Raw genomic sequence first — 22,804 nt, 5'->3', positions numbered from 1 at the left:
TCAAACGATATCAAGATATTTCACAATCCCTTTGACGTCGATATAGAAGCGTCACCCGCAGAACTTCAGTTTGAAATAATTGATTTGCAATTTAGCGACTTTTTCAAAGAAAAACATTCAAAGTCAACATCACTGGAATTTTATTATTGTCTTCCATCCACACAGTTTTCAAATTTACATAAATTTGCCCGTGGCTTTTCTTCCGCTTTTGGCACAATTTATTTGTATGAAAAAACTACCTCCAAAAGGAAACATGCAAAAAGTATTTACAGATCAAAATTAAGTGATGAACATTTGAAGTCGCTGATGATTATCTCTACCAGTAAACTTGATCCACAACTGGAGGTAATTATGAAAGGAAAGTTACAGCTACATAAAAGTCCATAATTATCACTAAGATGTTAAATTTCTTTACGTGAATACTCTAACACTGTGAGTTTTCAAGATGTAAATTAATTACAGTTATTTTTATACATCAGTTACAACTAAAATATCCAATATAATTATGTACACCAGGTATTGTATTTTCTTTAAACTGCCTTTAAATAAAAATATTTTATACGATTTACTTGCTATGTGTATTTTACAACGTAATCAAAAGAAAGTGAAACCTCGCTTAAGAAGCATCTTCCATAATGATTGATTACTAAGGCTAGTCGCCGCAGTGGCGTCCATTTGAAAGACTTGCACCAGACTCGTGAGTAGAATAAAATGCAAAGAATTTTTTTACTTAAAATGTTTCCGCCAAACTAGTCTGTTAACCGTTCTTTTTTTTCACTATTGCACGGAGAGTGATCTGTCTGTTTATTGTGGATAGCCACAAGTTTAACCATGACCTTCCGCTATGTGAAGATAGAGCTCCGACAATGTCGCGGCGTATTGGTCGCGATAGGCCTCGAAACTGAATTGTTGGCAGTGTAGGTGCCACCTCAAATATTTGGCGGGCCGGATACCGGGGGTGTCCGGCCAGCTAACACGGGCCGGCTTGCTGGCCCTCGCGGGCCGGTTTTGGCCCGGGTGCCGTAGTTTGGAGACCCCTGGTCCAACCGGTATGTTCACGAATCCAGGAGAGGCGCTACAGGCGATGTCGTGTAGTTAGCGAAGGTCCTCACGTCATCGTCTTCTGCCAGAGCCCAGTGACGCCACATTATGCCGCACTGTCCTAACGGAAACTTCCGTCGTACGTCTTACGTTGATATCTGCGGTTATTTCACGAAGTGTTGCTTGTCTGTTAGCACTGACGACTTCATGAAAACGCCACTGCTCTCGGTCGCTAAGTGAAGGCCGTCGGTGGAAGGTATTTCCTGAAATTTGCTATTCTCGGCACACTGTGCATCTCGGAATAATGAATTCCCTATCAATTTCAGAAATGGAATGTTCTATGTGTCTAGGGCAACTAGCATTCCGCGTTCAAAGAGTGCCATTTCCCGTCGTGCGGTTATAATCACATCAGAAACTTTTTCACATGAAATGTATGAGCATGATAATTACAACTAAGCTCAAATGGTTCAAATGGCTCTAAGCACTATGGGACTTAACATCTGAGGTCATCAGTCTCCTAAGAACTACGTAAATCTAACTAACCTAAGAACATCACACACATCCATGCCCGAGGGACGATTCGAACCTGTAACCGTAGCAGCCACGTGATTCCGGACTGAAGCGCCTAGAACCACTCAACTACAGCGGCCGGCTGACAACCAAGCCAATTCAGTGGCCCTTGTATCTTGTTGATGTGATTCTACCACCGTCTGTATATGTGCATACCGCTATCCCATGACTTTTGTCACCTCAGTGTATACGATTTGATCTAACTGTGATCACTTGAGTGCGTTACATTTGCAGCAACCGCCTATTTGACCACGTCACTGTTTCATTTGCCCACTTTGGTTGGTTGTCTACCACATGTTACATGACCGACTCTTCAGCCCGCATACACCTCGTTACCTCGCATCAAAGACTCAGTAACTGTCATTTCATCGTAATGGAAGCACAAGATGTCAGTTATCTAAAGTGCTAGCTTTGCGCATCCAGAAAACAAATACATTCGCCGGCCGGAGTGGCCGAGAGGTTCTAGGCACTACAGTCTGGAACCACGTGACCGCTACGGTCACAGGTTCGAATCCTGCCTCGGGCTTGGATGTGTGTGATGTCCTTAGGTTTGTTAGGTTTAAGTAGTTCTAAGTTCTATGGGACTGATGACCTCAGAAGTTAAGTCCCATACTGCACAGAGCCATTTGAACCATTTTTTCTAAATACGAGTACATTCGCAAACATCTTCGCTCTCATTGCTGTCCCCCTCTGGAACAAGTTACCCTGCATTCTGCGCACAGTTCTGTGCGTTCGTGCATTTGAGATGAAGGTGTAGCACTTCCTTCTGTTAATCTCACAACTTTTTTCCAATAAATTGAGGTATATGCCTAGTTTTCCTCTTTAAAATATTAAAGCAAATTCTCCCATCTTTTCCCAGCTACGCATCTTTCTCTTTTCATTTTTCATTCAGTCAAGCCACATTCTTTCTCCCTGATTCCATTATTCGATTTCTGTCAGCTTTCTTTAGCTCATCCATCCCTTCTGTCACGTCCATTGCTGCTAGCGCTCACATTTTAAATCACTTGCCCATAATTTGTCTGCTATTCTGTTTTCCATGAATGAAAATAAACTGTCAATTTTTTTTTATTTCTGCCCTTCGTAGTATAGGAGAAGTACCTGTTCCGGTGATTTATCTGCGCTATTTACGAAATAGTAATTTCTAAATGTTTGATCCTATATCAGCGTTTAATATGCCTGTCGTAATGAATGTTATGTAAAACATGAAGAATGCCTGATGGTCGTAGTTTTTCCAGGATAAATGAATCTATAAACAGAAAATAAATAAATAAATATGTTCTGTGAAATCAGAATAAATAGGTAGGGCTGGTCGCTGTGGCCGAACGGTTATAGGCGCTTCAGTCCGGAACCGCGCTGCTGTTACGGTCGCAGCTTCGAATCCTGCCTGGACATGGATGTGTATGATGTCCTTAGGTTAGTAGAGTTTAGGTAGTTCTAAGTCTAGGGAACTGACGATCTCAGACGTTAAGTCCCACACTGCTTAGAGCCATTTGAACCGTTTGAACTAGGTATGTTGGTAACACCCAGTGTTCAACGAAAAGCCGCATAAACGCTGAAATCTCCCCCTGTAATGTCACACCCTCTTCAGCTCAGACACTTACTGCTATGGAGAGAAGGGATGTTGCCTACCTTGTAATGCGCACAGCTAACTGGCAGAACCATACAGCGGTGGTTGGGGTGTCATCGCTCGTCTCAATGGTGGACACAGGGCATCCTCTCTGCAGACACCGAACCTAGAAACACAAATACCACCTCATTACTCAGAAGGTTTAACAATTGAAGACATAAAGTCTGTATATGAGTTATGAGTCCGTGATCATTTTATTTTTAGCACTTTTATTTTCACAAGTCCGTGAATTCTGTGTGATCATGACGGACTTGTGAAAATAAAAGTGTCAGAAGGTTTAGCTTGCGGGCAGGACGTGCCGATTTTTGCTTTGGTACCCTGATCAACGCTGAGTGGTACAAACGGTAAAGTGTCCTTTCTACATCGATTAATTTCTTATCTGGAAGAAATAAATCGACTAAGCAGTTTACTACAAAATCAAGTTACAAAAAATATATTCCAATTATAACTGTTTATAGGTATTTTTTCTCGCGCCACATTATTATTATAATTATTATTGTTATTATTTTACAGCGGTAAATATTATTTGTATAACATTTGCTTATATTAATTTTACTTTACAGTACTGAAAGAAAATCAGATCAAAAAAATCCTTTTTCTCTCTTTGACAGCGTGAGCTGTATTTCTGCAATTGCCGTATAGTTTAGGAAATTGCAACGGCTTGGAGATGGCATGCAACAAAAGTCAAAATGGCGCGAAGTGCACTACATGAATGAATATAAAATAGTTAGTAGAAATTCATTGATCTATAAAAAGATCGACGCGCGAAGCATACAACTCCCACCGTCATATCTCGGCGAAGGATCTTCTCGAGAATCCGAACAAATTCCGGGACTACATAAAATTATAAAGACTATCGAAAGCTACTATTCACTCACTCGTCTACCATTCTGGTGTGGCGACACAGGACAGCAATAGGAAAACTGAAATTTCAAATTTTGCTTAAAAAAAAATACCATTCACATAGCAAGATAGTACACAAGCACTGACTCCTGTGTGTAGGACATATACAAGGTATCTTGGGCTTGAGAAGGAAATGAAAGAGTTCAAAACAAATACGTCACCCCGCCCTCATGAAATCCCGATTGGTCATTGGCCCATTACTTGCCTTGCATTTGTCGCGACAGTCTCGTCCTAAGCAGAGTTCAATAGGAGTGCGAAAGAGAGCAGGTGACTCTCGTGCAAGAAGGATAAAAGAAGGTACCGACAAAATTACAGACCAATATCCTTAACGTAAGATGAGAATATTTTAAGATCTATTACAATAAATTATTCGAGACAGAAAAACTTCTTTCCACTAATCAGCACAGATTTAGAGGGCACCGCTCTTGTGGAACTACCTTGCCGTTTTCTCGCATGACTTCCTGCAAACCATGGATAGGGCGACAGGCAGATTTCATATTCCTAGATTTCCAGAAAGCGTTTTATATAGTGCCACACTCTGAATGTTATCGAAAGTCTGAGGCATGTGAGTGGCAGGAGGCTTTTTAAATAATAGAACCCAGAACGTTCTCCTAGAAGATGAAGGTGCATCAGAGACAAGGATATCGTCATGAATGCCCTAGGGAGAAATGGTAGGACCGTTCTTGTTGTTACGGCGTAAAGTCAAAGCGCCGGCACGCCAGTCGGGAACGACAGAGAAGAGATGGCTGTGAGAAGAGGTCAGCCAATAGCCTGACCGACCCTGCTCCAGGACGACAACGCTACAGCAGTGGCAGCTAGGTGAAGAAGACATAAGCTCCGCACCCGACTTATCGCGGCAAATTTGTACAGCAGCTTCAAGACTAGCAACTTGGATAGAAGCGTCAACTCTAATTACTTACTTGTGCTGTTTATGTAACACGGACTTGGAAATTGTTATACTGAAGAGATTACTCATTTTGTCTGTCATCCTCTGCTTGAATTGCTTGTATGTCTTCATTTTGTAATAAAACTCATTAATACGATTTGTTTGAATGTTGTCTAGCAATCCGAGAAAGCAGGCTTCCTAGACACCCCATATTGGACGGCTAGGCTGGATTTAACACTTGTTCTCTATATACACAATCCTCCCAGCGGACAGCGAGAGCGACAATCTGCGGGTATTTGACGATGACGGTGTGCTGTACGGGAAAGTGTGGGCAAGAAATGGGTGTAAAAGGATACAAGGTGAATTGCGTTAGACAGTATTTCTACTTGGTGTGATGAATGCAAGTTTGCTCTAAACGTTGACTAATAGGAAAAACTATCCCGTAACGTTCAGATACAGTTTTTGTCCTGTTCTGCTTGACACAGTGAAGTCTTTTAAACGTGTAGGCCCATACTGCGAAGCGATATGAAATGAAACGAGCACGTAATGTCGGTAGCAGGGAGTGCGAATGGTCGATTTCTGTTCATTAGGAGAATTCTTGGGAAATGTACCCCGTCTATAAAGGAGACCACGACTAGAACATTAATGCGACCCATTTTTGACTATTGTGCGGGTTTTTGGGGTCCCCACTAAGTTGGGATGAAGGAAGACATCGAAGCATTTCAGATGCGCGCTGCTAGGTTTGTTACAGGTAGGAATAGGAAACAGAATGACTGTTACCTGGTACAAGGTACCCCTCACCATGCGCCATAGAGTGACGTGAGAATTTACGTACTCATAGATGCAGATTAGCATATGACCCCAACTGTACAAACTAGTACGAGTAAGGTCATCTACATATAAGTAAAGATTACTAAGTGGGTTTCTTATTCAGTACCGCAACTGAATGTTTCAGTTTTTTAGAAGTCGCTGTATGCGCCATATAGCAAGAAGAATAATTTACCAGCACGTGTCGGAAATTCACCAGTGGCGGGATCGTGGCCTACCGTGGCTATATCACTGGTCTGGTCGTGTTAGGCTCTTTCCCTACACTGTCAAGCGAATAGGGAATCGATGGGTTCAGGAGTGCCGTACTTAACACCGTACAGGATCTCAGTCATCAGCGCTACACGAATTGGCCTTTGGTTCCGAAAGCCCATGTCAATGATGTTTCGTTGAATGGTTGGCACTCTGACCCTTGTTGATGTCCCAGCACTGAAATCTGCAGCAAGTTGCGGAAGGGTTGCACTTCTGTCAGGTTGAACGCTTCCCTACAGTCGTCGTTGCAGGAGCTTTTCTCGGCCGCAGCGATGCCGGAGATCCGATGTTTTACCGGATTCTGACATTCACGGTACATTCGTGAAATGGTCGCACGGGAAAATCTCCACTCGTCGCTAACTCAGAGATGATGTGTCCCATCTCTCTTGTGCCCATTATAACACCAAGTTCAAACTCATTTAAATCTTGATAACCCGCCATTGTAGCAGCAGTATCTGACCTAACAAATGCACCAGACACTTGTTGCTTTACATAGGCGTTACCGACCACAGCGTCGTATTCTGCCTGCTTACATATCTCTGTACTTGAATTAGCATGCCTATACCAGTTTCCTTGGCGCTTCAGTGTAGTTCGACACAGGATACCTGAAAATTAATTACGAAGAATTTTAAAATAACAGTTTGATCAATTCTAGATGCATATCAAAGGAAAGGTAATTTTCTGAATAACCCGAATGTGATGCCAAATTTACTTATTGCTGTCACCCTTTCACACTGTAGCAGTAGAGACTAATGTCAGACCTTGTGGCCAGTCCACGAAAAGTCTGCACATTACATTTAATTTCGATCGTTTCCGGTCGTCTTCTGATCAGAATATAAACCGGAAACGGTCGAAGATAGTTACCCATTTCCTATAAGCGATCTCGGCTAATAAGGATTTTACGACAGATCAAAATTAATTGAAATAATAAGTGGCAGTCTATACTCTGTCAATTCCCGGTAACTAAAATAATTTTTTCGCTCTTTTTGTTTTTCTTCTGAGGCTACTGCTACAAAACTTGGCCACCGCCAAATAAAACTGCCCTCTTATAAGATTCCTTAGCACGAGATTGCTACAGTTCATGTTCTCTTGTGACTAACACCAAATGCAAACGGAGCCTCATGCTAGTTGTTACATTCGCAGCGTAGCCACACCCATGATCAGTTCACACATGACGTGCTTGAGGCAGTTGTGGACGCCTGTGTCCACATATAACAAAATTAAATGCCAATTTGGTTTCATAAAATGTAGCTTTCTTTTGATCCTTGTCCCGTATACGATGTGCTCTTGACCGTATCTACACACATCAATAAACGTGTTGCAGCACCCCAGCATCTCGTGCAGATGTGTTGCTGTACCGATCGGGAAGTCAGGCCTGACGTTCTTTGCAGACTTACACTTTGTTACCATGATAGTTGCCAATGGGTTGAACGTCGCGTTCGAATGGATTTCAGCATTTCAATTGAAAGTAAAGCACCCGTAGAGACGCATTAGAGGTATCTGTCGAATAGTAGAGTGAACACCCACTACGCCACGCCACGAACAACTGTGACCAGTGACGTGTCCACGTCATCATGTTGCGGGTAGGGGTCATGCAACCAGGGAAGTTGCTCGACATGTACACCGTAGTCAAAGGGACGTGGTGCGGACATGGAATCCAGTTGACAGGTAGTGTTGAAGACTTACACCGCACAGACTGTCCACGTACGAGAGGCCCCCTGGGCCGAGTGCTCGAGACCTGAATTCGACGTTCAAAGAGGTCACAGGACGTCATGTATTGCATCGAACTGTTAGGGGACGATTGTATAATGCGAATCTCCATTCCGGCTGCCAAAGCGAATACGACGATGTACATCAATTCAGTTACAGAAGGGCAAAGAAATAATGAAAAATGGGCGCCCCGAGGTTTGCGTGGGGTTTTTGTTTCCGACGAAACTTGAAACTGTTTGTGTCCTGATAATTGCAGACAACATGTTTGGAGAAAATCCGCTAATATTCAACACCTCCAACACTGTGCCCCCTTGTGCAATAAGGTACCCGTGGAGTGATTCCTGGTGTGGCGTTACATGGGACCATCGCAAACCTGTAGCGATTATTGAGAGTAACCTCACTGCTCTACGGTACAGGTACGAGATTCTTCAACCAATTGTGGGACTATATCGCGAACGTTTGGCGACAATTTCACTCGATGGATGATAGTGCTGTTCTCGTGAACACATTCCTTCAGCACACTGGGATCACCAGAATGGAGAGACGTGCCTGCTCTCCGTACGTGAATCCAACTGTGGTATCAGGTGAAACTATATCTTTTTGGACGTCGACAACTTGTGCAGAACCGCCATTGAAGAGTGTGACAATTTGGATCAGCGCTGGGTTGATGATTTCATTGATGGTAGGCCATGGTGGATTCAATCCTGCTTCCGAGTAAAGGGACATTCCACTACGTACTGACGTTGCTTGGGAATGCTGTGAAGACTCCCTCATGGGAAACAGTTGATTTTGTCGTTACAAACTATAAGCATTCCTCAGAGCCAAATTTTGTTTTCTTTGCAGTGAACTTCGAAATAAATGGGTGTTGCAAAACATTTGTTGATGTGTGAAAATAGAAGCCTGAAATCTTTGTTTGTATCGAACGTCTCAAGTGCACTCTGACCCTCACTTCATACTTTTGCCTTTTATTGCTGCACTAACTATCGAGTAAATTGTCGGAGCAGTATGTACAATGTATATCGCCCAAGAAGGATGACATTTACTTTATGCTTATCTTCGACTGCAATGTTGACATAATCGGACAGGGGCAACTAACAATAATTCGACGAGCACTATCGAAAGTGGGAAGCAATTGCGCAATTTCTCAGTTTTGTTCCCAAAAAAGCGAGTCTTAGTATTGATATTCTGTCTGTTTCTTGTACCAGTTGGATACAGAAATCGTTGAGGAAAGCTCCCACTCCCTCCACCCACACGCACATACAGGCAATTGCATACCCGCACACTCACCTAAAAGCACGCTTGCTTGCACGCCTGGGTCATTTGCATGAAAAGTATTTAAAATATCATTGTAGCTACAAAGGTTGCAAATTTTTTGCTGTAATTTTCTCTCTCTTTCATCAGACCTCTAGAATTCCCGTTTACAGCGGAGGAGTATTGTGACGACAACAATGTGAACGTACTACAGTGAGATCGAAGTTTTACCTCTCGTATCTGTCAAGCGAGAGCTCAGAGGACATTCACCAATCAAATAAAATTATCAAAAGAATATAAACTCGATTACGACCATATATTTCTGTTGTCATATATAATGTGAGCATACCCAGAGTATATAGTAGTCCTACATCATGTACCTCAGTTTTTTTTTTTTTGGTCATCAGTCTACTGACTGGTTTGATGCGGCCCGCCACGAATTCCTTTCCAGTGCTAACCTCTTCATCTCAGAGTAGCACTTGCAACCTACGTCCTCAGTTATTTGCTTGACGTATTCCAATCTCTGTCTTCCTCTACAGTTCTTGCCCTCTACAGCTCCCTCTAGTACCATGGAAGTCATTCCCTCATGTCTTAGCAGATGTCCTATCATCCTGTCCCTTCTCCTTGTCAGTGTTTCCCACATATTCCTTTCCTCTCCGATTCTGCGTAGAACCTCCTCATTCCTTACCTTATCAGTCCACCTAATTTTCAACATTTGTCTATAGCACCAAATCTCAAATGCTTCAATTCTCTTCTGTTCCGGTTTTCCCACAGTCCATGTTTCACTACCATACAATGCTGTACTCCAGACGGACATCCTCAGAAATTTCTTCCTCAAATTAAGGCCGGTATTTGGTATTAGTAGACTTCTCTTGGCCAGAAATGCCTTTTTGCCATAGCGAGTCTGCTTTTGATGTCCTCCTTGCTCCGTCCGTCATTGGTTGTTTTACTGCCTAGGTAGCAGAATTCCTTAACTTCATTGACTTCGTGACCATCAATCCTGATGTTAAGTTTCTCGCTGTTCTCATTTCTACTACTTCTCATTACCTTCGTCTTTCTCCGATTTACTCTCAAACCATACTGTGTACTCATTAGACTGTTCATTCCGTTCAGCAGATCATTTAATTCTACTTCACTCTCACTCAGGATAGCAATGTCATCAGCGAATCGTATCATTGATATCCTTTCACCTTGTATTTTAATTCCACTCATGAACCTTTCTTTTATTTCCATCATTGCTTCCTCGATGTACAGATTGAAGAGTAGGGGCGAAAGGCTACAGCCTTGTCTTACACCCTTCTTAATACGAGCACTTCGTTGTTGATCGTCCACTCTTATTATTCCCTCTTGGTTGTTGTACATATTGTATATGACCCGTCTCTCCCTATAGCTTACCCCTACTTTTTACAGAATCTCGAACAGCTTGCACCATTTTATACTATCGAACGCTTTTTCCAGGTCGACAAATCCTATGAAAGTGTCTTGATTTTTCTTTAGCCTTGCTTCCATTATTCGCCGTAACGTCAGAATTGCCTCTCTCATCCCTTTACTTTTCCTAAAGCCAAACTGATCGTCACCTAGCGCATTCTCAATTTTCCTTTCCATTCTTCTGTATATTATTCTTGTAAGCAGCTTCGATGCATGAGCTGTTAAGCTGATTGTGCGATAATTCTCGCACTTGTCAGCTCTTGCCGTCTTCGGAATTGTGTGGATGATGCTTTTCCGCAAGTCAGATGGTATGTCGCCAGACTCATATATTCTACACACCAACGTGAATAGTCGTTTTGTTGCCACTTCCCCCAATGATTTTAGAAATTCTGATGGAATGTTATCTATCCCTTCTGCCTTATTTGACCGTAAGTCCTCCAAAGCTCTTTTAAATTCCGATTCTAATACTGGATCCCCTATCTCTTCTAAATCGACTCCTGTTTCTTTTTCTATCACATCAGACAAATCTTCACCCTCATAGAGGCTTTCAATGTATTCTTTCCATCTATCTGCTCTCTCCTCTGCATTTAAAAGTGGAATTCCCGTTGCATTCTTAATGTTACCACCGTTGCTTTTAATGTCACCAAAAGTTGTTTTGACTTTCCTGTATGCTGAGTCTGTCCTTCCGGCAATCATATCTTTTTCGATGTCTTCACATTTTTCCTGCAGCAATTTCGTCTTGGCCTCCCTACACTTCCTATTTATTTCATTCCTCAGCGACTTGTATTTCTGTATTCCTGATTTTCCTGGAACATATTTGTACTTCCTCCTTTCATCAATCAACTGAAGTATTTCTTCTGTTACCCATGGTTTCTTCGCAGCTACCTTCTTTGTACCTATGTTTTCCATCCCAATTTCTGTGATGGCCCTTTTTAGAGATGTCCATTCCTCTGCAACTGTACTGCCTACTGCGCTATTCCTTATTGCTGCATCTATAGCGTTAGAGAACTTCAAATGTATCTCGTCATTCCTTAGTACTTCCGTATCCCACTTCTTTGCGTATTGATTCTTCCTGACTAATGTCTTGAACTTCAGCCTACTCTTCATCACTACTACATCGTGATCTGAGGCTATATCTGCTCCTGGGTACGCGTTACAATCCAGTATCTGATTTCGGAATCTCTGTCTGACCATGATGTAATCTAATTGAAATCTTCCCGTATCTCCCGGACTTTTCCAAGTATACCTCCTCCTCTTGTGAGGCTGGAACAGGGTATTCGCTATTACTAGTTGAAACTTGTTATAGAACTCAATTAGTCTTTCTCGTCTTTCATTCCTTGTCCCAAGCCCATATTCTCCTGTAACCTCTTCTTCTACTCCTTCCCCTACAACTGCATTCCAGTCACCCATGACTATTAGATTTTCGTCCCCCTTTACATACTGCATTACCCTTTCAATATCCTCATACACTTTCTCTGTCTGTTCATCTTCAGCTTGCGACGTCGGCATGTATGCCTGAACTATCGTTGTCGGTGTTGGTCTGCTGTCGATTCTGATTAGAACAACCCGGTCACTGAACTGTTCACAGTAACACACCCTCTGCCCTACCTTCCTATTCATAACGAATCCTACACCTGTTATACCATTTTCTGCTGCTGTTCGTATTACCCGATACTCACCTGACCAGAACTCCTTGTCTTCCTTCCACTTCACTTCACTGACCCCTACTATATCTTGATTGAGCCTTTGCATTTCCCTTTTCAGATTTTCTAGTTTCCCTACCACGTTCAAGCTTCTGACATTCCACGCCCCGACTCGTAGAACGTTATCCTTTCGTTGATTATTCAATCTTTTTCTCATGGTAACCCTCCCCTTGGCAGTCCCCTCCTGGAGATCCGAATGGGGGACTATTCCGGAATCTTTTGCCAATGGAGAGATCATCATGACACTTCTTCAATTACAGGCCACATGTCGTGTGGATACACGTTACGTGTCTTTAATGCAGTGGTTTCCATTGCCTTCTGCATCCTCATGTCGTTGATCATTGCTGATTCTTCCGCCTTTAGGGGCAATTTCCCACCCGTAGGACAAGAGAGTGCCCTGAACCTCTATCCGCTCCTCCGCCCTCTCTCTGCTTTTATACATTCATTAAAATATGTCAAATTGGTTAACAGTGATTAAAATCTAAAATATTAGTTCTTTTACATAAAATATGTAGTATTATTGTTGTAATATCCAATATAGTTGGTTACAAGTCATTGCTGCACAGTACACTGCATCCTAAGAAATTTCAGTTTTTAGCGATTCAGAAGCTTATATTAAAAATATTTGATGTATGCACCCAACCGACTTCAGCAGTACTTTCAGAAAATGTAAGCAAAGTGTAACTTTGACAATAGACATGAATTTGCGTGTCGTGCAAACTTGTATAAAGAGAAAGCTTTTGCACCACCCTTATAAATGTGGAAAATGAGAACAATAATAAGCAGAAACGGAAGTACATATAATGAATAATATATCGTAAATACACAGTTCACGAAGAGCAGTACAAAACAAGTTGTTAATTTGCACCGGGTAGCTGCAGCATTCAAATTGCAGTCGATTTTTTAAGCGATGTTCAAATTGAAGAGTTAAATATTTATCCCACGAACTGAAGTTGGGCGAAAGCAGGAATGGCGTGTTGGTGTAAATGAAAATGCTTAAAAAAGTGGCTGGTTGCTTTATTTCTTAAAGTTACCAGTAAAATGGCTAATTAATGTAGAAGAAGTAAAATCGGACAGTTTGTTTGAAATTACAAATTTTCTATTCCTATTTGTGAGTTAAAATTCACTGCAAGTTTTTGTCTCCATTGATACAGGAGATGGACTATACTCTTGCGAAATCGGAATTTTCTTTTCGAAACACACTATTGTCTTTTTTCATTCAATGTGCACTAGACATGGCACTATCGCACAGCAGACGGATTGCAGACAACGAGCCGAAGTAACTTTCTGAATGGGATTAAGTTCTCTCGGTCACGTGCTCCAGGGATCTCATTTACAGCGTAGCGTACCGACAAAGGCGCCGTTATTCGGAAAGAACTCTGAGCTATCAAATCTGATTACCAAAGTCTATCCGCGCTTGTAGGGGGCCATTTTGTTTATTTTAATGGCAGAAGAAAGGAGTTTCCGGCTGCTGCAAGAGGAACGTCTTTTAATCATGAAAAGACAAAGCTGTGAGTGTTCCAGTTTTGTTTATTTACTTCGGAGCCGGCTGTCTACCGTCAACAGGCCTTCAAAGACAGTGGCGTGCATAAAAAACATCTGAAGTATCTTCGGAACGAAAGCGATTGTAAACCGGAAACGTAATATTAGTTCTCAACAAGCAACCAACGTACTGATCGTCGCGAAAACAGTAGAAGGAAGCGCCCCATATGTTAGTTTGATGGCATCTGTATTTACATTTTTTGGGATTATGTTGCTGTGTTTACAAGTCGTGTGCTTCCAACCTTTTGCTGAACGTCGAGATGACGATTATTTAGGATTGAAAATATCATTTTATGAATGCTGACTATTTCAAAACTGGAGAGCATATTTTAAGCTGTGTACGAGAGCATTCTGTTCTCAGTATCAGATATTACGTGTCATGCTTATTACTCGGTCGAATTTCCCACTTTGCTGACTCAAGTTGCAACCCTCTACCACTAGACAGCTCCGAATTGTAGCGTCTAACATGGCGATCTGTAACGATATACGTATAGATATCGTTAGCGTCTGATTTTTATGAGTTGGCAACGCGTATTACGCGCCAAAGTTACAGTGAGGCAGGTGTAAGAATATGCTACCTAGCAGCGATACTATGAAACGAAATAGCATGCGATCATGTGCTATAAACTGTATTGACCAGTGCTGTCACCTAGCGACGAAAATATGAAGTGGTTTAAGGTATTCTTTCCTGTGCAGTAATTATTTCATTATTTATAGGATAGTGATCTACGTGTTTTTATTCAGAAAGTATGAGCGGTTCCACGTTTGTTTCCGTCTAATAACATCCTTTACCACATTCAGTCGTCAGTAAAGAAAATTTTAAGCACTTTCCAACATCAAAAGATGCTAATGAATCGTAAGGATAAATATCTAGCTTTCTACATTTAAAATATCATCTTGATGGGAACTATGCGAAGAAGTTGACGTCAAAGTTAATATACCAAAATGTCTATTATAAACCATAGACACTGTGGTGGCGCCGGCCGGTGTGGCCGTGCGGTTCTAGGCGCTTCAGTCTGGAACAGCGTGACCGCTACGGTCGCAGGTTCGAATCCTGCCTCGGGCATGGATGTGTGTGATGTCCTTAGGTTAGGTAGGTTTAAGTAGTTCTAAGTTCTAGGGGACTGATGACCACAGAAGTTAAGTCCCATAGTGCTCAGAGCCATTTGAACCATTTTGAACTGTGGTGGCAAAAATCAGTGAAAACGTATATTTGCTTTTGCTTGTGACGGAATGCAATTGTTTTTGAAATACCAATGCAGGTTGTTTAAATTACGTTCAGCTAGTTAATTATTTTCATATCATTACGGTAAAGTGAAGTTTTGCCTACTTTTGTGCACTATAATATTCTTGTAAATAAATGTGCTGTCAGTTTCTGATTAAACATCAGCCACCACGCTAACTGTATAATTAACTTATAGAAATTAATTACTTATACTGACAGTGAATATTAAGTATTTAATGTTATTATGGTTTACAAACTTAAGTGCATACAGATTCAAGTATTTTGTGCTCAAATTGGTTTATAAGTTAAACTAAGCGCCGTCCAACAGTCAGCCTTAAGTGATGAACCGGTCTATATCTATATCTACATCTACATGGATACTCAGCAAATCACATTTAAGTGCCTGGCAGAGGGTTCATCGAATCACCTTCACAATTCTCTACTATTCCAATCTCGTATAGCGCGCGGAAAGCATAAACACTTCTATCTTTCCGTACAGGCTCTGACTTCCCTTATTTTATCATGGTGATCGTTTATCCCTGTGTACGTCGGCGTCAACAAATCATTTCCGCATTCGGAGGAGAAAGTTGGTGATTGGAATTTCGTGAGAAGATTCCTCCGCAACGAAGAACGCCTTTGTTTTAATGATGTTCATCCTGTATCATTTCAGTGACACTCTCTCCCCTATTTCACAGTAATACAAAACCTGATGCCCTTCTTTGAACTTTTTTTATGTACTACGCCATTCCTATCTGATAAGGATCCCACAACGCAGAGCAGTATTTTAAAAGAGGACGGACAAGCGTAGTGTAGACAGGCTCCTTATAAGTGTCCTGCCAAAAAACGCAGTCTTTGGTTAGCCTTACCCATAACATTTTCTGTGTGTTACTTCTAATTTAAGATGTTCGTGATTTTAATTCCTAGGTATTTAGTTGAAATTACAGCCTTTAGACTTGACTGATTTATCGTGTAAGCGAAGCACTCTTGTGTATGACTTCACACTTTTCGTTATTTAGGGTCAACTGCCATTTTTCGTACCGTACAGATGTCGTTTTTAAATCGTTTGTAATTTATTTTGATCTTTTTATTACTTTACTAGTAGATAAGCGACAGCTACATCTGCAAACAACCTAAGACGGCTGCTCAGATTGTTTCCCAAATCTTTTATACAGATAAGGAACAGCAAAGGGCCTATAACACTACCTTGGGGAACGCCAGAAATCACTTCTGTTTTACTACGAACTGTGACCTCTCTGACAGGAAATCACGAATCCAGTCACATAACTGAGGCGATATTCCGTAAGCAAGCAATTTCGCTACAAGCCCCTTGTGTACTACAGTGTCAAAAGCCTTCCGGAAATCCAGGAATGCTTTGCAGATAACAGTTTCTCTACGCAACAAAAATTCCAGTTAATAATCTTCATTTCGTGTAATGGCTTGGGTGCACAATTGTGCAACGCAGTGTAATTTGAACCCTGGAGATACTAAAAGGTTTCAGATAGATTATATAATGGTAAGACAGAGATTTAGGAACCAGGTTTTAAATTGTAAGACATTTCCAGGGGCAGATGTGGACTCTGACCACAATCTATTGGTTATGACCTGTAGATTAAAACTGAAGAAACTGCAAAAAGGTGGGAATTTAAGGAGATGGGACCTGGATAAACTGAAAGAACCAGAGGTTGTACAGAGTTTCAGGGAGAGCATAAGGGAACAATTGAAAGGAATGGGGGAAAGAAATACAGTAGAAGAAGAATGGGTAGCTCTGAGGGATGAAGTAGTGAAGGCAGCAGACGATCAAGTAGGTAAAAAGAAGAGGGTTAGTAGAAATCATTGGGTAACAGAAGAAATATTGAATTTAATTGATGAAAGGAGAAAATATAAAAATGCAGTAAATGAAGCAGGCAAAAAGGAATACAAACGTCTCAAAAATGAGATCGACAGGAAGTGCAAAATGGCTAAACAGGGATGGCTAGAGGACAAATGTAAGGATGTAGAGGCTTATCTCACTAGGGGTAAGATAGATACTGCCTACAGGAAAATTAAAGAGACCTTTGGAGATAAGAGAACCACATGTATGAACATCAAGAGCTCAGATGGAAACCCAGTTCTAAGCAAAGAAGGGAAAGCAGAAAGGTGGAAGGAGTATATAGAGGATCTATACAAGGGCGATGCACTTGAGGACAATATTATGGAAATGGAAGAGGATGTAGATGAAGATGAAATGGGAGATACGATACTGCGTGAAGAGTTTGACAGAGCACTGAAGGACCTGAGTCGAAACAAGGCCCCCGGAGTAGACAACATTCCATTGGAACTACTGACGGCCTTGGGAGAGCCAGTCCTGACAATACTCTACCATCTGGTGAGCAAGATGTATGAAACAGGCGAAATACCCTCAGACTTCAAGAAGAATATAATAATTCCAATCCCAAAGAAAGCAGGTGTTGACAGATGTGAAAATTACCGAACAATCAGTTTAATAAGCCACAGCTGCAAAATACTAACACGAATTCTTTACAGACGAATGGAAAAACTAGTAGAAGCTGACCTCGGGGAAGATCAGTTTGGATTCCGTAGAAATACTGGAACACGTGAGGCAATACTGATCTTACGACTTATCTTAGAAGAAAGATTAAGGAAAGGCAAACCTACGTTTCTAGCATTTGTAGACTTAGAGAAAGCTTTTGACAATGTTGACTGGAATACTCTCTTTCAAATTCTAAAGGTGGCAGGGGTAAAATACAGGGAGCGAAAGGCTATTTACAATTTGTGCAGAAATCAGATGGCAGTTATAAGAGTCGAGGGACATGAAAGGGAAGCAGTGGTTGGGAAGGGAGTAAGACAGGGTTGTAGCCTCTCCCCGATGTTATTCAATCTCTATATTGAGCAAGCAGTAAAGGAAACAAAAGAAAAATTTGGAGTAGGTATTAAAATCCATGGAGAAGAAATAAAAACTTTGAGGTTCGCCGATGACATTGTAATTCTGTCAGAGACAGCAAAGGACTTGGAAGAGCAGTTGAACGGAATGGATGGTGTCTTGAAGGGAGGATATAAAATGAACATCAACAAAAGCAAAACGAGGATAATGGAATGTAGTCGAGTTAAGTCGGGTGATGCTGAGGGTATTAGATTAGGAAATGAGACACTTAAAGTAGTAAAGGAGTTTTGCTATTTGGGGAGCAAAATAACTGATGATGGACGAAGTAGAGAGGATATAAAATGTAGACTGGCAATGGCAAGGAAAGCGTTTCTGAAGAAGAGAAATTTGTTAACATCGAGTATAGATTTAAGTGTCAGGAAGTTATTTCTGAAAGTATTTGTATGGAGTGTAGCCATGTATGGATGTGAAACATGGACGGTAAATAGTTTGGACAAGAAGAGAATAGAAGCTTTAGAAATGTGGTGCTACAGAAGAATGCTGAAGATTAGATGGGTGGATCACATAACTAATGAGGAAGTATTGAATAGGATTGGGGAGAAGAGAAGTTTGTGGCACAACTTGACCAGAAGAAGGGATCGGTTGGTAGGACATGTTCTGAGGCATCAAGGGATCACCAATTTAGTATTTGAGGGCAGCGTGGAGGGTAAAAATCATAGGGGGAGACCAAGAGATGAATACACTAAGCAGATTCAGAAGGATGTAGGTTGCAGTAGGTACTGGGAGATGAAGAAGCTTGCACAGGATAGAGTAGCATGGAGAGCTGCATCAAACCAGTCTCAGGACTGAAGACCACAACAACAACAACAGTGTAATTTGGTAAAAGTATTACTGAGAAGCTACTGCATATGTTACCGTTCCAAAGTCCGATGCCACACCGGCAAATACAGGTCATTCCATAATATTTTAACAGAACATTTAACTGAGAGTCGAAGGGTAGCTGAATGTTGTGTTTGGAGTCCGACATGTACTCACATTAGGAACTGGGAGAAGCGCTCTTCATGTACGGTAAGGCGTACGGTAATGTTGCGTAGCTTGTCGTCTACACGTCAGAAAAGCTACTAAACGGGAAGACATGAATGTCTCCATCACTTACTGTACGCTCCTAGGAAGTTTTCATCTCCTTGTTTCGAGAGGAGCGACGAAGATCTGCAACTCCACCTCTAGAGGAGGAGAGTCTGGATTCTACGCAAGCGACTTCTATAAGCACACGAAGGTTATGGCTTTAAGTGGTTGTTGCTCATACGACTGTCTGGAGACTGTTGATAGAGCAATATGTGTCTCCTTATCATTTTCAATGTGCACAGGCCCTGCCGCCAGCAGATTAACATGGGAGAATTAAGTTCTCAGTTGGTGCTACCAATCCGAACTTTCCTGCCTTAGTAATATTCATAGATGAAGCACAGTTCACACAAAGTGGTTACAAAATTCCACAGTCAGCATGTGTGGACATCTGAAAACCGACATGCAACTGTTCTATATTGTCACCAACTGTGGTTCTCCCTTAGCAAGTGGGTCTGTATCTTTAAAGATCAGTTACTTTTATCCCACTGTCCGCTCCCTTAGCTGAGTGGTCAGCCCATCTGACACCCACGCAGCAAGGTCCGGGTTTGATTCCCGGATAGTTCGGAGATTTGATTTGTTCTGAGACTAGTGTGCGTTGTCTTCATCACCATCGACACGCAAGTCGCCCAATCTGGTGTCAACTGGAAAGGCTTTCAACTCAGCAACAGAACTTCAGTAGGTGGGGACTCCAGTCCATCAATGCCTTACGATTAATTTTTTTTATTTATCCCATGTGCTTTTAAACAGACTTATCGGGCATGCATACTTCCTGGGAAACACGGTACCTCACGATTTTCAAGACCTCTCTTGATCATTGGTGATTAAGTTCACTTCTTACGTGATGGTGCTCCTGCACACTTCAGCCGAACCACCTGCCAGTACTTGGATGTTTTCAAATTGATGGATTGGTAGAGGTGCCTCAGTTACCTGGCCTCCACGCTTACCTGATTTCAGTCCTATCGATCACTGGTATATTCTTCTTTGGTACCTGGAATACAGTACCTTTGGAATGGGAGGGGATGTTCGCAGTACTCCTGGAATTTGTATTCATAAAGCCATGCGATATCGATCTGATGCATGTATTCAAGCAGAAGGAGGACACTTCTGTAGAGAAGGTAAAGGTTTTGGTGAACAAAACTGTTTTCAAGGCCAAAACTCCGAAACCAACAATTTCCGGGCACATGTTGCAATGAGCTTTTTTAATTATCTACATGTGGGGAATGCATACCTGAAATAATCCTCCTATTTTTGAAGCAATCTACGTAACAGTTTAGGTATTTTTGAGATGTATCTTCTCAATTATTTAAGAGCTCTGGAGTGCAGCGCACAAAAAGTATTTTAAACCAGTTGCAGGGGGGGCTATACCTGGAGGACAGTGTGCCTAGGAACGCATTTATGTTGCAAGGTCGGAGTGAGTGATTTTAGGATCATATGAAGAAACGTCCACTACAATCCGCTATAACCAGTTTCTGACATTTCTGTTTCCTTTTTGATGTTGCGACACATGAGGTTGTATTTTGTGCAGCGTTTGTAAATATTATTTTTAAAGCTAAATCTGTGAAAATTTGTATTTGAGTTCTCTGTTACAGATCAGAGACGTGATGATTTTGCGATTGATTTTGTATTGACTGCGGTTATTGTTGAACGGCGCAGATTATAATTCAACGACATTGCACCATACGCGATTGATAATTAACTTATTTGCAGCAGCCAAAGGAAGTGACTACGGGAATAAACTCCGTGTAGGCGATGCTTCCTTCGCTGATAGAGCGTCCTTGGCACTGGGATAATAATACTTTTTATTATGGCCTGAGATACTGGAACAGAAAGACGTGTTGTCGGAGCAGACCTTGTTGTATTTTTGCACTGCAGTCATTACGGAATTAGTTAGAGAATGAAGTTTATGTAAACGCTGAGGCGCAATATCTTGTGAACAGAAATGCGAAAGTGGATGTCTTGTTAAAGATAACTATCGTATAAATAAATATTTATTCAAAGTTGAGCAATTTCGTCATTTTAAAACTCTGATAGGTTGTGCTTCAAGTTTCCATATAAGCACGATTAGACATTCTTCTCTGAAGCTTTATGAGTGTTAGTTTCAGCCGGCATGCGGTCCAGTTCCGTCGGAATAGGACGTTTTTGCATGTGAACTGTAATTTGCTAATATTTTTTGCCCCAAAAACTCGGACGACTAGATTCATACATCCCAGAGTGTGGTACGATTGTATGTGGCCACGCATTTCTAAAGTGGGAAATAAATAAGGTTTTCACGATAGTGACATGCAACGGCAGAGGTACGGAGGCTACAGTTTCGTGTCGCTACCATTTGGTCATTGCTGCGACTATACGGAGCTACATCATACCAGTAAACTTATTAAATATAAGCATAGCTGGACCGTCCTGAAAGTTTGGATCCATTTAAAGGCACTCTTAATTAAGGGGAGAAACTACTTCGTGAAGCACATTGACATTTAAGTTAATATTCAAGGTACATTCATCCAAACTTTAACATTTGAAATAAACATTGAAGTAAACCGCAACTTAAATTTCTCTCCCTTAATTTTTCTGTCGCTGTATAAAAACAAAACAGCGAGTTAATATTTCACTGGCATCCAGTTCTGAGCTATGTTGAAAGTTTCAAGCCTCTAGTTCATCGAGAACTTAGTTTCAAATCAGTTGCAAAATTTATACTGAACAAACAGACAGAAGAACAAAGTAGCCTCCGCAATAAACGAGACACTAATGAGAGTTAATACTGCGTTGTCACCCAATTCTGAGCTGTGTGGGAACTTACAAGCCTTTAGCTCATCAGAAAGTTAGTTTGAAATTTATACAGAACAGGCAAACTGATAGAGAAACAAAGTACCCTCCACAAAACAGAAAACAAGACAGCAAGTTAATGTCACATGGTTATCCAGCTCTGAACTATGGTGAAAGTTTCAAGTCTCCAGCTCATAGAGGAAGTTAGTTTTAAATCAGCTGCAAAATGTATACCAAACAAAGAGACGTAATAAAAATATGTCAAAATAGAGAAAATACGGTCATTTTAACGTTTCAGGTGTTCTACATAGTGACACCCTTCCATCTTTCACTATTTTAAATGTAGTATCTATTTTTAAACATACAGATTATGCCACGTTTCAGAAATGTGTGAAAGATATTCCGTTCTACATCTTCTATTATTTATTGAGGTATTTTACGCCCACGTTGGAGCAATTTATTCAGTCCATATACATTTAGGTCTTAATACTAGTTGTAGATTTGGCTTTTTTCTACTGCTCCCAAAACTTCTTCATCCTTTCCGATCTGGCTGCTCTTTCTTCATCAGTTACGGTGTATTTTTTGCGTGTAAATGTCTTTAGTTTAAACTTCGTGCCTCTGTGTTTCACTATCTTCTTCTCTGCCTTCAATTTGTTGCATTGTCCAGCCTAACTCGTCTAAATCATCTTGAACTTCTTTGAACCAGTTGTCCTTCGTCTTACTTTTCCAAAAGCATTTGAACAGTTGTTTCAGTAGCCTGGTTTCTGGTAGTCTGGAAATGTGGCTGAAAAAGGCAACCCTTCTTTTCCGCATTGTGTCAACTATTGACTCAGTTTCTTGGTACACAATTTCGTTGGGTAATAGTCGCCACTGTCTCTCTTCTTGGTATTTTTTGTTTATAATTTTTCTAAGGATTCTTCTGTCTGCCTTTTCTGTCTGCCTTCTGTAGTTTGTCTGTGGTTGATTTGGTGTTCATCTTGAACAGTATTTCACTAGCATAGATTGCTTCAGGTTTAATAGCAGTGTGGTAGTGTTTGAGTTTTGCATTTATCGAGAGACATTTCTTCTTGTAAGA

General features: G+C 41.2%; 1 protein-coding gene across 1 annotated transcript in view; it reads right to left on the bottom strand.

Moving 5' to 3' along the window:
- Positions 1 to 22,804, bottom strand: part of LOC126473469 (uncharacterized) — a 911,006-nt gene that overhangs the window by 798,937 nt on the left and 89,265 nt on the right. The window contains exon 2 of the mRNA XM_050100543.1: positions 3,241 to 3,344. The gene's annotated coding sequence lies outside the window, so the exon portion shown is untranslated. The remainder of the gene's footprint in view (positions 1 to 3,240; positions 3,345 to 22,804) is intronic.

Source organism: Schistocerca serialis, chromosome 4, assembly GCF_023864345.2.
Source record: "Schistocerca serialis cubense isolate TAMUIC-IGC-003099 chromosome 4, iqSchSeri2.2, whole genome shotgun sequence".
Lineage (NCBI taxonomy): Eukaryota > Metazoa > Arthropoda > Insecta > Orthoptera > Acrididae > Schistocerca > Schistocerca serialis.
The sequence above is the reverse complement of the archived record's forward strand: the minus strand, read 5'-3'. Positions and strand labels throughout refer to the sequence as shown.